We start from the raw sequence: 17,219 nt of genomic DNA, 5'->3' as shown, positions 1-17,219 counted from the left end.
GATTGTGATGTGACAAATTGTGGATTTGTCATTAAGATCCGGAATCCAACAACAGTCCAGTGTATGGAAACACACAAATTCGCTTCCACCAAAAAAAATTCTGTGTGATTCATTCAGTGTGTAAAGTCATGCTTCTTCTGTTGTTTGATGCACACAGTATGATCCTGCAGCACTGTGTTCCCAGTGGACATACAATTAGTGGTGATTACTATGCAAACGTACTGAAAACCCACTTGCGTGGAGCCATGAGGAAGAAAGGACCACCATTGCTAAAGAAACAGTGTTTTTTGCTCAAAGACCATGCCCAACCACATGTTTATGCTGTTGCATTGGCAGCACTGACTGAAATTAATGGGACAGCACTGGAACACTCTCCATATAGCCCAAACTTAGCACTGTTTGATTTCTGGGCATTCCCAAACCTGAAAAAAACAACTGCCTGGAAAAAGGATCTTAACAGATGATGAAGTGAAAAATGCCACAGCTGCAACTCTAAATGTGATGTCACAAAACAGCCTACTGCACGTCTTTAAATCGTTGTTGAAATGCTGCAAAAAAAATTATTGAATGTGAAGGATGCTACTTTGAAAAAGAAAAATGTTCAGATCCTGTGGAGTCAACTTATTCTGAATAAAAAAAATCAGTCTCATTACTTTTCAATCAGCCCTTGTATACATACAAAATGGACTTATTTCTCTTTTCATAATTCCCAGACTTAAAAATTGGCAGCTATTTATAAGTCAAACATTTGTAAAAGTTATACTGGTCACATGGGAAGAGCCAGTTAATTGATGGTACCTCAGATCTTTTGTAGACTGTGTTCTAGTGTACTATTGAAAATGTTCTCACTCTCTTTAAAAACAAACAAAAAAAATGTTCCTTATCAAGGAATTACTTGAGGATAGTATTCAATCCTAGAACTGTTTGTTTATCTATGCCATTTTAATGATGTTCTCTTTAGTGGTTTATGAGGTGAAAAAAATGATTCAAGATCTTGAAGCTCTGTAGTCTTGATTTTTAGGTAAATATATTTGACAATCCTGTGTCTTAGCCTGTACTATACACTTTTCAACTGCAGTAGTTTTAATGGGAAGTGTTTTTTTTTTTAAATCTCATACTACTGATATCTGCCTGTTCTTCATATATATGAATGTAAGAATATTCCATTCTTATTTTTGAAAGTTGAGAAAAATAGATTTTATTTTCCAGGCATCCAGATAAAAACTTTTAAAATTTAGATAGCTATTAATATCTATATGTTTACATATGCATTTGTTTTGCTTAGAGACCAGTTTGTAAACCTAGAATTACATTAGAAATTCAATCTTGTGGACATAAAATGTTAACCTGATTTTATATATAAATAGTTATTAAAACATAATCATAATCATCTTCATATTCAGTTGTTTGTCTACCTACTAGAATATTATAATGTAATTACATGTTTTATTAATAGTTTTCAAAGTATTGTCCATATTAATATATTTTTCTATATGCATATTTTATGCAAAACTGGTTACAAAGAGGTGTTACATATTACTGCTCTGCAAATTATAAGGAAAATATCCTTCTAAAATATATAATTAAGTATCCAAACATGTTAACTACAATTCAAAATAAATGTATAGTGCATCAATATAATTTCATGTTGCTAAAAATAATACACCATTTATAGTTTCTGTTTAGTAGGTGTAGACCACTTAAATCTACTTTTTATACAAAACTATTGGATAAACCTTTGAAAACTCCTTAACATTCGGTAAGGATGCAATTATTGGATATACTTTCAATGCAAATTTTCAAAGAAAATTCATGACAATGAAGACATTTATGAATTTTATATAAAACAGAAAACTGAGATTCTAGGAAAAGTGTACCTTTATATATTCATATTCATTTTCATATATTACTACTTCTGTTACCCCTTTCTCAATAGTTCTATTTATTTTATTTTAAGCTTGGTTCAGTGTTTTTTTTTTACAGTATGTATAGTAGCTAAAATCCTCATAGATTCATTAACATATTTTATGTAATCACTAACTGTTAGCCCACCGACTTTGCCCATTGATTTATTGACTAAATTTTAAGTTGTTTTATAAATTCCTTAACAATTCTTATTTTGAGAAATATCATCTTATCAAGATAGGATAGAAAGTAGATCTTGGTTTAAGTCATATTTATTAAATATAAGTATTATTATTATTATTATTATTATTATTATTATTGTTGTTATTTTATACTATTAGTTGTTTGGGTTATCCCTCTTTATTTGTGTCTAAAAAGAAAATATAAAAAAACATCTTTTTGTTTGGGGCAAAAGACAACCCTTTATTTTGTAATCTCCATCTACACTTAATTTTTGTTTAAAAAAATTAAATATTACATAAATCAAGAATAATGGTTTAAAGAAGCATCCTTATATTAAAATATGACATCTGTGGAACCTTACTTTGTAGTTGAGTGAAAGGGAACACATTTACGCTAATTGTCTGTGGGGATTACTAGATTGGAAAAAAATTATTTTCACCTCTTCCCCTCATTATTCAATTAGTCTTTTGTTCATGCCAGTGTCTAATTTTTTTAAATTCATTAATCTAATAATTATCTTTCTAATTCTCAAATCTTTACAAACATTACATTACTTTCAGTTTTCATTCTTTATACATTATTACAGTACCTAGTTCTTTACATTACTCAAGTTTTCTTTGCTGTTTCTTAATTTTCAACTAACTATGATAAGTTCTGTTGAATTTATTTCAGATCATTTTACTTTTCTCAGATACATCAACTTCATTAGCATAAATAAAGTGTCCAAAATTGTATCCCATTCTGAAAAAATTGTGTATTTCTTCCCAAAAGTAGGATTTTTATGTTTTAAACCTCTCTAAGTAATACCAGTCTGGCTATATGCTCCAAACATGTGATTGCTTATAAAAAACAAATTTAATATAGTTTCTCATTAAAACAGCTGATGCATGAATGTATGCCATTTTGTAACATATTTATCTTGTGTGCTTTGCACAGTGCATACTATAGTACTTGCACATGTGATACAGAAATGTACACATTTCAAATGGCATGTACACTTACAACTAACATGCTGTATACTGCCACTAAGACAAAGTTCAGTGGTGGTGTGTCTTTACAGCTCTGGACTATGCAGAGATGGATTTAAACACCTAGTGTAGAGTATTTGTATGTACACAATGTTTATAATTAGAGATGTCCAATTCTGTTGTCATGGAAACCAAACAGAAAGGCAATGCCATTTCAATACATAACCAAGCTCCTCTTCAAGTATTTAAAAATTTTCTGGATCTGCAGGGCTGGTACATTATTCTCATAGCTCAACATAATCCTCTACTTCTCACCATAGAATCTGTTTATTTTTCCAGTGTGGGGCAGGGTGCCTGCTATGACCATTTTTCTCACTTTCATGAAGTTGTACATGAACAGATGATTACAGGTGGTGTCTTTAATGTAGTCTTCTGTCCAAAATGGGAGTAATCCCCTGATGTTCCTGTTAACCCAGCTGTGCTCTGGGCTTCAAAGAGTTTAGCTGAAAGTTTATTTGAGAGTTAATTCACAAGAGCATATCTATACCCACTTTTAAGAATCTCATAACCTGTACTTCCACATAGATCTGTTTTTACTAAATGGTGTGGCAGTACAAACTTTGTTACATGAGACTTCCCTATGTCATGGGTGGACCATGCAGTGGTCTCATTAGTGCTTGATGTGTTTGAGTACCCATCATCACTTCCTATTTGGAGACTGATTGACATTCTCTTGTTGAAACCAGAGTTACTCATTGCTATTGGCAAACACATTGTCAAATATTCCTTTTAATTTATTTACCAAACATCATCCCAGGTGTTGATTTGCTTAGGTTCATGCAGAAGCATCAGAAACACTAGCACATATTAGAACTCAAATTTCAAACCTGTGTTCTATCCTCCCTCCACAAATATTCTCCCAGATGCTCTCTTTAGACTAATATTTTGACCCTAAAAGGTGAGAAATACAAATACTATCTACAAAAACACATTGATGGATACAACATGACCGTCGCAGTAAAGTTGATGCTCTCCTTACAGCTAAGATCTGAGATAAAAGCACTCATAATAGGATTTTTCTCATAAAAACTCAGGAGGGAAACTTGATTTATGACCAAAAAATTAACCTCTGATGTGCTGCTATGAAAAGTGAGTTCTATGTTGCGATCATAACGGTTCAAATAAGTACAGAAATCGTCTTTATATGGAGTGGGGACTTTCACTATCCCTACTCCATATAAAGAGCACATCATCTATATAGTGGATACATAGCCCTAGGCTGGCACCCCACTGGTGATCTGACCCTATTGTATCTTCTTCCCAGTGAGCCATAAATAAATTAGCATAACTAGGTGCCAGCCTAGTACCCATCGACCAATCCAGCTACTTGTAAGTAGAAGTTTGCATTATACCAGAAAAATGTATTGTACAAAATCAGGGCAGTACCTTCCAAAATTAAATTCTTTAAATTCTCATCCATACCTTCTTTAAGGACATGATGCTTTAAGACTGTAATACCTTGATTATGTTGTATAATTGTGTACAAAAACTTAACATCTGCGGTAACTAGGATAAAACCCAATTGACAACTTATACTCTCAATCTTATTAATGACTGCCAGAGTGTCCTTGACATACGATCTAGTGTTGCACACTAAAGGTTGAATTTTAAAATCTATATAACTTGAAAGATTTTAAGTAATGCAATAGTATGCCCTGAGGGGTTGTCCAGGCTTTTGTGAATCTTGGGCAGTACATAAATAACAGGGATGGATGTATCCTCTATCTTAGTGTACCCTGCTGCCTCCAGTGTAATAGCTGCATTAGAAGTGTATAAATTGAAAAAAAAATCCAATTTCTTTTGGATGCTCACAGTTGGATCCCCTTTTAACTTTTTTATATGTATTTTTAGCATTCAGTTGATTAAGAATTTTTCTATAATAGTTGTCTCCGTCAAGAATTACCACCCGACTAGCTTAATAACTATCTGGGCGTTGCTATTCAAAGATTTTAGAGCTTTTCTTTGTGCAATGGTTAGATTATTTTTGGGAGCTTTGAATTCCATATTTTTTTAGATCCTCCATTACACAAAGTTCAAATGTTTCAATAAAACATCCCCTTTTATGTTTTTGAAAATAGGTGGACTTTTTATAAAAAATCTTTGTCATCTAACGGGACATTAGTATTCACCTTATTATTCTCCATAAAGAATTTCTTTAAACAAAGCTTTCTTACATATTTCTGGAGGTCTAGAAATACCTCAAACTTGTCTAAATTATTAGAGTGGGCAAATTTAAGGCCCTTCTCGAGAACCTCCTGTTCTTCCTTCTTCAGCATATACTTACTAAGGTTATAGATTTTTGTGGAGTCCTTATCATTTAACTCATCATGACCTAAGGCTATCATTTCATTATCTTCCTTAGCACAGGATCCGTTCATTTTATTTATTTATTTATTTTTTCTTAGACATACTGCAGTATTTACCTGCTCTACATCCTCTTTTTCTAATGCCCCCCCCACTAAGGATCATTTTTTTTATGGGTTATCTTTCCCTCCTTTGATATTTTGCCATCCATAAAAAAATTATCTGTTTGGCTGTTATTCCCAGAATATCTTCTCCAATTGTTAGCAAATGATTTTCTTCTTCCTCTCCCATAAAACTGATCCCTTTCTTTCTTTTTCTTCCTGGTGGCTATCGCTATACCTTCTATCCCGATAATAATAATCTGAATTATTTCTCATTTTTATATTATTTGAATGTACAGGGCACCTACATGTATCTCAACTCATAGTCCTCAGGCCTTGTTTGGATCTACTTTATTAATATTTTTTGGAGCACTAAGACTTTTTTTTTGGTGGGGAACAATATTCATGTGGGATTTGAATGCAAAGATACCTTTTTGTGAATAAGAGGTAGAACGCTGATGTAAGTGTTACCTTTATTTACACATGAACTGTCACTTTGTTTCCGATGGGAAAAGATGCCTTGATATAAACATGAGAGAGAATGATTATGTAAGTCTCGTGATTACCCACATTTACAAAGACCATTTAGAGCCATGTATCCATAGCTAGGATAGTCCAGTGACAAACAGTTGGATTTTATTTTCTAAGTACTGGTTCATTGTGTGCTTTTTTATTTATTGTCAACTATGCTGTCTTCATCATAATCTACTTTTGTCCAGAGAACACGAGCACCTGTTCTCTGGACAAAATCTGATCCTAATCTGAGGGCAGAAACCTGTGTGTCCTTGCTGGGGTTCCTGGTGAAGACTGCTGGCTTGTGAGCCTCCGTATCTCAGGTTTCATTGTTCCCAAAATATGGATTAGCATCCATTACCTATCCGTGAGTTGTGACACTTGTTGTCACAGCGCCGCCGAATCCAGGTCCCTCTTACCTGGTCCGGTGATGCTGGAATCTGGGCTGGAGTGGGACAGCAAGCGGGAGATCCCTGGTGCCCACTATCAGCTGTTCTTCCTCTCCTCTGGTGGCTGTGTGCAGGCAGCCACAGCGTCCATAGGAGCGTGCGCGCTGCTCTGCATAGGATTTAAAGGTACATGCACACAGTTTAGTGTAAACCACAGAAGGCACCAAAATGAAGCCCTGCCTATTTAAGGAAGTCTAGGAGAGCATTCCTGTGCCGAGTATAGGCTCATTTACCATACTCCAGCATTCCTGTTATATTCCATTCCTGTTTCTGACCTTGGCTTCGTTGTGACTCTGATTTTGCCTGACCCCTGGTACTGCATCTGATATCTGGTTTTGACTTTAGCTATTCCCTGTGACCTGTTTATGCCTGCTCCCTGGTACCATCTAGTACCTTTGGTTCTGACCCAGCCTGTTGACTAAGCTATATGTCTCCTCCACTGCATCCAGAGTTTACTAGCACCTGTATAAGGAAACCTATCCTGAGGGCCGCAATCTGTGTGTTGGATGCAGCCAAGTCCATACCTTCTTGCAAGGGTCTCTGGTGAGTACCACCAGCACATTAGACTCTGCACCTCAGGCATAGGTCTAGCAAACTCCCTAAGTATGGGCCGCATCCATAATCAATCCAAGAAGTGTGACAGATTACTCTGACCCCAAGTGGGATTGCGCTATAGTCGTCCTACCTGGAAAGGTGCCACCCCATGGAAGAATTTTTCTCCTTTTGCTTACAGAATCCCAGGCTGTAACAGAAAACGTCAAGGAAAATCTAGCACGAGGGTTTATCAGGGAGTCTAAATCACCCACTGGAGCTGGCCTGTTCTTTGTTAAGAAGAAAGTTGGAGGTTTGAGACCATGTATCGATTACCGGGGCTTGAATGCAATTACCATTAAGGACCGGTATCCTCTACTGCTGATATCTGAACTTTTTGACTCAATAAAAGGAGCAAAGATTTTCACTAAGCTGGATCTGCATCGGGCTTACAACCTAATCAGAATCCGGTCAGGAGACGAGTGGCCTTTAACACTCATGATGGCCACTAATGAGTACTTAGTCATGCCCTTCAGATTAAGTAATGCCCCAGCTGTTTTCCAAAAATACATGCACCATATCTTCCAGGATCTATTATACAAGTATGTGGTGGTATATCTGGATGATATCCTGATATTTTCAGAGGATATGGCAAGTCATCGCCAACATGTGTGTGAGGTACTATCATTGCTCCAGGCTAAACAGCTCTTTTGCAAGCTTGAGAAATGCTCCTTCAAGCAAAAAGAATTAACATTTTTGGGGAACATCATTTCGGATTCCTGTCTTAGAATGGATCCAGAGAAACATGCCGCCATTGGAAACTGGCCCCATCCAGTCGGGTTGAAAGCTGTTCAATGTTTCCTGGGGTTTTGCAATTTCTACTGCCAGTTCATCAGGAATTATTAGTCAATCACAGTCCCCATCACTGCTCTTACCAAAAAGGGTCAAGACACTCTTGTATGGCTGCCTGAGGCAGAGGAAGCATTCAGCCAATTGAAGCAATGCTTCCTTTCAGCATCTATTCTGAGGCAACCAAATTGTGATTTACCTTTTTTTTGGGAGGTGGATGCTTCCACGGTTGGTGTGGGAGCAGTGCTGTCATAGAGGGATAAAGAAAACAAGTGGTACCCCTGTGGGTTCTCTGCGCCAGAAAGAAACTATGCTGTCGGAGATAAGGAACTGCTGGCCATCAAGTTGGCTCTGCAGGAATGGCGATACTTGTTGGAGGGAGCTAAATTTCTGGTGACAGTGTATACCGATCATAAGAACTTGACGTATCTCAAGATGGCCCATTGTCTAAATTACCGTCAGTCTAGGTGGTTGTTATTTTTTGATCAATTAAATCTTGTGATTACCTACCAACCGGGTAATACGAATGTTAAGGCCAATGCACTGTCTTGATGCATTCAGTTCTGCTGAAATGGAGGAATTAAAGGAAGACCAGGCCATTCTACATCCTTGCTTCCTTTGTAGCTTTTACCAACAAGAGCAAGATTCCGCCAGGGAAAACATTTGTAGCACCTGAATTATGGTCCAAGTTGCTTCAGTGGGCACATTCTTCATGTTTTAGTGGGCATGCAGGAGTCAACAGAACTCTGGAATTAATCCTCAGGGGGTATTGGTGGCTGATGGTATGTCAAGATGTTAAGGATTTTGTGGCAGCCTGTCCTATATGTGCTCAGCACAAGATTCCCCCGCAATCTCCATAAGGCTTTTTGTTGCCATTTCCAGTGCCTGATTGTCCTTGGACTCACATTTCCATGGACTTCATGACAGAAGTTCCTTCATGCCAAGGGTTCAATACTATTCTGGGGTTGGTGGATAGATTCTCCAAGGCAAATCACTTTGTTCCATTAAAAGGACTACCCTCAGCACCTAAGTTGGCAAAAGTGTATTGTTTCTGATCGAGGGGTACAGTTTGCCTCTAGATTCTGGAGAACATTATGCAAGTGCTTTGGCATCCATTTGAGTTTCTCTTTGGTCTACCATCCACAGAGCAATGGCCAGACGGAGTGAGTAAACCAAGAATTAGAAAAGTTTATTTGGATGTATGTTTCTGCCAGTCAAGATGACTGGGTTTCTCTGTTGTCTTGGGCTGAGTTTTCCCACAATAATTTGTACCATGAAGCGTCAAGACATTCTCCATTCTTTATCCAGTACGGTCTGCACCCACTGTTACCAGAGTTACCAGTTCTCCAGTCAGTACCACTTCCAGCTGTGCATGGTACAGTGAATCAGTTTTGCAATATTTGGAAGGAGGTAAAGAAAAATTTGTACAAAGTCTCTTCAAGGTATACATCTTTTGCAATCAGGAAGAGGAGGCAGGGCCCGTTGTTAAGTCCTGGTGATAAAGTCTGGCTCGCAACCAAGCATTTGAGGTTAAAGTTCCTACTATGAAGTTTGCTCCCAGGTATATAGGCCCTTTTCAAATTCTTCAAGTGTCAATCTTGTGGCATTCCGTTTGAATTTAAAAAGGTACACTTAGGATACCTAATGTGTTTCATGTATCTCTCCTGAAGCCTCTGGTGCTTAATCATTTCTCTACACCTTGCAGTCCTCCTCCTGCAATTTCAGTAGATCAGCAAGAGCAGTATGAGGTGAAGCAAATCCTGGACTCCAGGTTTTCAAGTGGATTGGTACAATTCCTGGTAGATTGGAAGGATTATGGCCCAGAATAACGGTGTTGGGTCAAGGCCTCAGACATTCATGCACCTCAACTACTGAAAAAATTCTGCATAGGATTTAAAGGGACGTGCACACAGTTTAGTGTATACCACATATGGCACCAAAATCAAGCCCTGCCTATTTAAGAAAGTCTAGGAGAGCATTCCTGTGCCAGAGTATAGGTCCATTTACCATATACTCCAGTGTTCCTGTGATATTCCATTACCTGTTTCTGACCTTGGCTTCATTGTGACTCTGATTTTGCCTGACCCCTGGTACTGCATCTGATATCTGGTTTTGACTTAGGCTATTCCCTGTGACCTTTTTATGCCTGCTCCCTGGTACTGTCTAGTCCATTTGGTTCTGTCCCGGTCTGTCGACTAAGCTATACATCTCCTCCACTGCATAAAGAGTTTACTAGCACCTGTATAAGGGAACCTATCCTGAGGGCCACGACCTGTGTGTCAGATGCAGCAAAGTCCATACCTTCTTGTGAGGGTCCCTGGTGAATACTGCTGGCACATTAGACTCTGCACCTCAGGCATAGGTCTAGCCAACTCCCTAAATATGGGCTGCATCCATAATCCATCCGAGAAGTGTGACACTTGTATTACTTTATGTGATATTTGTTACTTAAAATGTTTTGTCTTAATTGCTGTCCTCTCCACTTCACATTGTTTTTCTTTTCCCTTACACCCCCTCCCCCTTAACTAATACTTTTGAAAATGTTGTAATAAAGCTTTCAATTCCTCACCTGTCTCATAATAATCAAATTCCTTATTACAAATGTCTATGAACATTTTGTGGCTAATGAAAAGTTGACTGCAAAACCTATCTTGCATAATTTTGCACTACTGTTCAGGAAACAAGCTTACACAACTATGGGAAATGCAGAGTCAAACACATCTCTGGCATATCTTTAATTGTAACTGAAGGGCATTACTGCATTGGTGTGCATTGATTAGTATGATGTCTGTGAAATCAAGTGTGTGAATAGGGATGGTTAGCTGCAAAAATACAAAAAAACTGTGTGTGTGCAAATACTGTATATCAAGTTAGTACTGTGCACACAATTCTGAAACAATTAACACCAACTTGCATCTGCATCAGCCACTGAATTGAATGTTTTCATCGAGTAAAATTGATGAACGTTACCCAATTGTCCTACTTCTAAGGTTTCGAAGTAACTTTCATAGATGTTTTGTCTACATTACTTCAAGTAGAATTATTCTGCATTCAGACATCAGTTGCATAAAGTTCTCTGAAATGACTAATAACCTATTTTATGTAATTTAGTGAATTGACAACATTTTTTATGAATATGAAAAATTATTAGTAACTTTGGTAATTACCATATACAGATGCATCCAGTTACGTCGCTGCTTATAGTGTGTTAAGGCGCAGTGAGACTTGACAACATCCATTGCATTGTAATAATAAGGGAAGGGGAAAAAGGGAGAACCTAAGCACTCGTAAGACAAAATAAATCACAATATAATACAGTTTAAGTCGTAAATTACTCACTGTTCCACTGGTTCAACAAGGTCTCCTAAAACAGAGTCCAAAAGCAGATGCTCTTACACTTATTCATGTCCCAGGATAGACTGTGGTATGCTCACTCCCTGTATTAATGCCTTACACACAGGAAGCAGCAGCTGCACCATAGCACGCCATAGAGGGATCTGTTATTTGTCTATTTATCCCTTTTTTACTCATCTCTATATATGTTGAAACACTCATTATTAAGTTACTATAATACCTATGTAGCTTGCAATCTTTCTGCCTATATGAAATAAACCTTTATGACAATCAGTTACCTGATAGCTTGTGATAACCGTACATATACCCAATGTCAGTATTAAGAATCTGCAGTTGCAATATATTGCCGATTGAATAATTGTATTTATATATCCTTACAACAAATTACATAGTCATTTAAGATCAAGTCTAAGAAGATTCTATGAATTTAACAACAAAACACGATCAGCGCAGTTTTCTGTGTGACTGTTCACTACTACATAATTAAAGTGCATGAACTTCTGATATTATATTTCATTGTTTGACAATATTCTCATTGCCTCTTGTATCTCCGTGTATTAAAACTTCATACACAGGGAGCAGCAACTTCACCATAACATGGTAAAGGGGGATTTTTAAGGTGTCAATTTTCTCCTTTCAATCATCTCTATGTATGTTTAATACTTATTACTAAAATACTACAATATCCATGGTGTTTGAATGTTTTAATGCATAAAGGAGATAACCTTATTAACAATCACCTACCTGATAGAGTGTGATATTTGCATATACTGTGTGTCAGGATAAGGAACCTGCATTTGCAATCTATGGCTGATTGAGCAATTTGTATCCAATAGCCTAGGATATATTTATCTATGATCTAGCTTAAAGGGGTTCTGCAAGTTGTACACCATGTGATGATCGGCGCAGATTTCTGTGATATTCTGTGTTTGTGTTCGCTACTACATAACTGAAGTATTTGAACTTCTTATATTGTATTCTATTACTGATAATATTTTTGTTGCTTCTTGTATAGCCAATGATTGAGCTCTACAGTTTTAATTCTTATATGTTGGCTTGAACATTTCTAAAATCTTTTAAATGGAATAATAAACGTAAAATTTAAATGTTATATATGAGTGCCCCCCAAAAAAGAGAGTTTCTTTTCTCCCAATTTTTGCTCTAACATCCACGGCATGCAATACACAGCTTCATCACTGGGTGGCAAGAACTCCACTGATTAAAACTACATTAAGGCACTTCAGAATATAGTACAACAGAACAATAAGCTGTGACAGGTGAGCCAATCACATACTGTAGAGTTTTGCAGAGAAACTACTGTAGTAGTGATGTCTGGGTAGTGAAACTGACTGTGCATTTTATGCTGCATACTTGCTGCACTGTCAGCCCATTCTGTGCTGTCCCAGCTGCTGCACTCATACACTGTACTGTACTGATTTCATGACTTACTGTAGAAGTTGAAGTGGGCTCTAAGTGAAAGATAAGTCTCTGGATTACAAACTGACTGTGCATTTTAAGCTACACACTTGCCGCACTTGGGGGCGCATGCCCAGTTGAACTGGTCAGGAGTGAGACACCATGCATCAGCACTAGGCTGATGCACTATGAGCTCAAGAAAGTGGTGTGCGGTGCTCCATATGCCATGAAGCACCCTGCTGGTCGCACCATGCTGGGGTGTATGGAGTCTCATAGTACTGTGCATGCCCAGTGGAGCTGGTCAGACTTAGATACTGTACTTTAGTGATTTAATAACTTAGAAACTAGTATTGGGGTAGGAGTGAAAAAAGGGGTTTCTGGATTACTAACTGAATGTGCGTTTTAAGCCACATAGTAGCGGAAATGTCGACAATGATAGTGCTGTTCCAGACTTGGATACTGTCGTGATTTAATTAAATTAAAACTAGTAGTGGGGTAAAAGAGGGGTCTCTGAATTACAAACTGACTGTGCATTTTAAGTCACACATTTACAGCACTGTTGGCACATCAGCACTGTGAAGGCTGTTGGACACAGTGTATAAGCACTAGGCTGATGAGCTGTATGCTCAAGAAAGTGGCTGTGCTCCATACGCCATGTAGCAACCTACTAGTCATGCTATGCTATGGTGTATGTTGTCTCACAAATCTGCACATGCTCAGTGAAGCTGGTCGGGAGTGACACACAGTGCATCAAAAACTTCCTGTAGATACTGTACTATAGTGACTTAATGACTTAGAAACTAGTAGTGGGGTCGAAGTGAAAGACGGAGTCTCTGGATTACAAACTGACTGTGTGTTTTAAGCTGCACAATACCAACACCGTTGGTGCTGTCCCAGACTTACATACTGCAGTGATTTCATGACTTAGAAACTAGTAGTCAGGTCTGAGTGAAAGAGAAGTCTCTGGATTTCAAACTGTGTGTTTTAAGCCACACACTTGTGGCACTGTCAGTGCTGTCCCAGGCTGCTACTGTTGACCCTGCTGTGGCAGCTGCACATGGGATATTGCGATGCTTGCTGGTCGATGCAGCACTACATTATAATTTCATGTCCTGCACATGTGTGCGCTCCAATGCATTAATATCTGGCATCATTCGTTGTGTGTCCTGAGTGATGCTAGTACTGTATGTTTTAGAAAATTGCTGTGAGGCAGCATCCCTGTTCCGGGAGGGAGTTGCAGATCCTCCTTGAGAGGAGGGATCAGCCGCTTCTCAGCAATGCTGAGAAATGCTGGGCATTTATAAATGCCAGGAGTGATATCCTGGCCCAAGTAGACTGGGATAGATCAATCCGGTCACTACAGCATCGGTTTAGTGACCTGGTGAGGAGGGATGCCCCACAGCTTCAGAGGCTCAGACAGCACCTTGTGCATACTAATTACAGTATTACTGTACAGTTACAATAGTTAAGTATAAGCAATCAGGGGGTTTGGATTTTAGATAGACACCAGATGTTAGAAAGTCAATAGGTTGACAGGGACAAAATATTGTTGTGGACAATAGGTCAACATGTACAAAAGTCGACAAGCACAAATGGTTGACAGGGTCTACAGTTCTACACAGAAATGTTTGAAACAAAAATGGTAGGTCAACGCACCAAAGGTCGAAATGTATGAAAGGGTGTGGATTAGGATATAGACAGTAAAAAGGTTCATCATTCTGGGTTGAGGTCTGTAGTTCAGTAATGGTTTTATGCACCACTGTTCAGGCCACACTAAGTCATGAAATCACTACAGTATCTAAGTCTGGGATGCACTGTGTGTCACTCCTGACCAGCTCAACTGGGCATGCTCCTACTTTGAGACTAAATACACCACAGCATAGTGCGACTAGTATCTAAGTGATGAAATCAGTACAGTACAGTGTATGAGCACCGCAGCTGGGACAGCATCGAATGTGCCAACCATGCCACAAGTGTGCAGCATAAAATGCTATGCCAGTTTGTAATCCATAGACAGGTCTTTCTGGGGTGAGATCTGTAGTTCAGTGATGGTTGTATGCACCACTGTACAGGCCACACTAATAGTTCCTAAGACATGCCATTGCAATGTGAGCACCACACACAAATTTGTACAATGCTGCAGTGACCAACACTTTCCTAGCAGCACAGCAGTTCTCTTAGCTGCCTAGCAGATGGAGGATGTTGTCCTAGCAATGGTCACCATTCCTCACCTTTTCAGGACACTAGTACTGTAATTGCAAGGGCAGACCTTGAGCTGACTGCTTAAATGGCTAACAAAGCATCCTTTATTATGTTAATGAAAGGCTCTTGCTTGCTTTGGGGGAAGGGACCTGATCCACTGTGTCTCACTTATGGCTGGCTCCACTGGACATGCACAGTATTATGAGACTCCATTGGAGCCGATGGCATTATACTGCTGGAATATTTCATCATTGTGGGGGTACATGAAATCCATGAAAGGCTGCAAATGGTCATCAAACAATGCAATTTAGCAGTTACTGGTCAATAACATGTTCTGGTGGAACAGTGACCCAACCCATGTCACATGAACACACTCCACATCATTATAAAACCACCACCAACAAAGATAAAATAATAAAGCTCTTTATTATTATTATCACCCTTTATTTATATGGCACAAGGGTTCTGCAGTGCCTAACAAAGCACATAAAAAATGAGCAAAACAAGCAGGCCCACCAAGAGCCATGGCGGGCCCCGGTAATAGGGGGCGTGGCCTAATAGGGGATGCGTGGCCACGCCCCCTTACCGAGAGGAAAAAAATATATATTTGCAGTGCTGCATGCTGGGGAGGGGGGGCTCTGAGCCCCCTCAGCCCAGCGCAAAGCTAGGGGGGGTGCGATCAGTGTGATCGCTCCCCCGCACAGGCATAGGAGACTGCTGTGGCTGCTGCTTTGAGGGGCGGGCAACGCAGGACTCGGGCCCCCACCAGGCCCCTCAGGAGCCCGGGCCCGGGTAATCTGTACCCGCTTCCCTCCCCTCTCAATGCCCCTGAAAACAAGAGCACAGTGACGTACAGTAAAAACAATACATGACAAGTACATGGTTTAAAAACATTGCTGCATCATTGCTTGTAACACTCAAATAAGCAACAGGGAGGCCAAAACCAAGGGTTAGGTGCGAATGTAGGGAGTTTAGAGAAGATGATAATATACAGTAATTAAGGGAACGAAAATCACTTAAGGAAAGCGGGCCCTGTTCATGAGAGCTTACATTGTAAAGGAAAGAGGAATATCTATCTATTATCCATCCACTTAAAATGTATAAAAATAGTTTCAGTTAACAGCATGTTAGGTTGATAAAACCACGTACTTTAGAGCTATAGCTTTAGTACATGTGATTTTGCTGCATTAGTTTAATCATTAATGTTACAGTACTTCAGAAGCTGAATGGAAAACTCCCAGAAAATAATACTGCACTACTAATAGTAATTGTATGTCATGTAAGTTTGGTATGACACTAAAGGTTGCATTCCTAGAAATCATTAGCTATTTATCAGATCGACATTAAACCTACTTATCAATTTGCACATTCACTAACCCAGTCCATTTATAATAAGATGAGTTTAAGAATTGAAGCTACTTACATCCATATTGTTTTTGCCAAGAGTATGATGTGTATTGATTTTTAGATGCGATGAAGATATCTTTTGTCAGTCCAGAAAGGTCACTGGAAATTCTGTAATAGAATTGTGTTAAAAAAAATAAATAAGCAAAACATAAAAAAGAAAAAATTGTACGCCACATTTATTTGTGATCTATGCCCACTTGTAACAGTCACTTAATCTTGACTGACCTTAATCAATAAGACAATCACTGAATCACAGAATTTAGTTAGTTACTAACACAGAGAACACATGCTGTGAAAGTACGAGTGAAATTGAGTCTGTTTCAGAAAAGCATGATAATAAAAGCCATTATATACAGTAATATTATCATATACAGTACTTTAATGGTTTTCTAGGATACTTACAACATTAATGTTTAGCAGAACAAATATTTGTAGAAATCAAAGCTTAGTTGATCAAGTTAAGTCTCTAATTATGATATGCAATGATTTGTAAAATTGTCAAACCAGTACCTGCACAGACTATGACATTTGTGTCCCTCTGTCATAAAGCACAAATTGCAGTGTCTGATTGATAAGTAACCTACAATCAAACAACACTTGAGCACTGAAAAGGAAAAGGTTTTCTATTGAATACATTTTCTCTAAGACTGCAGCAATTTCTCATAAATATTATATAATTTGCTATGGTTGTTTTAACATCTTCATTGCAGTGGATGACTGGGGATCTTCATCCACATATATCTTAAAACTGCAGATGACAAGTGCCCTCTGATTATTTACCATCTCCCCCATCACCAATAATCACCTTTGGGAAGGCCAGGGGATCACTGTAGCTGGTCCTGGAGTAGTGATGTCTGGGCACATGCGTATGGACATCACTTTATTTTTAAGTTTAAAATTATTGCCAGAGAAAGGGGCAGATATTTTAAGCCCTTCTATGTCTCCAACCTTGGAACATAGAGAGATTCAACACATTT

At 38.4% G+C, this 17,219-nt stretch overlaps 1 long non-coding RNA gene across 1 annotated transcript in view; it reads right to left on the bottom strand.

The window, feature by feature from the left end:
• LOC148443238 (uncharacterized) overlaps window positions 1–17,219 on the bottom strand; it is a 105,731-nt gene that overhangs the window by 34,748 nt on the left and 53,764 nt on the right. The window contains exon 3 of the long non-coding RNA XR_015875709.1: window positions 16,259–16,350. This is a non-coding gene — a long non-coding RNA (uncharacterized LOC148443238). The remainder of the gene's footprint in view (window positions 1–16,258; window positions 16,351–17,219) is intronic.

Source organism: Taudactylus pleione, unplaced genomic scaffold, assembly GCF_031769625.1.
Source record: "Taudactylus pleione unplaced genomic scaffold, aTauple2 ptg001314l, whole genome shotgun sequence".
Lineage (NCBI taxonomy): Eukaryota > Metazoa > Chordata > Amphibia > Anura > Myobatrachidae > Taudactylus > Taudactylus pleione.
Note: the sequence above shows the minus strand (reverse complement) of the source record. Positions and strands in the feature narration are given on the sequence as shown.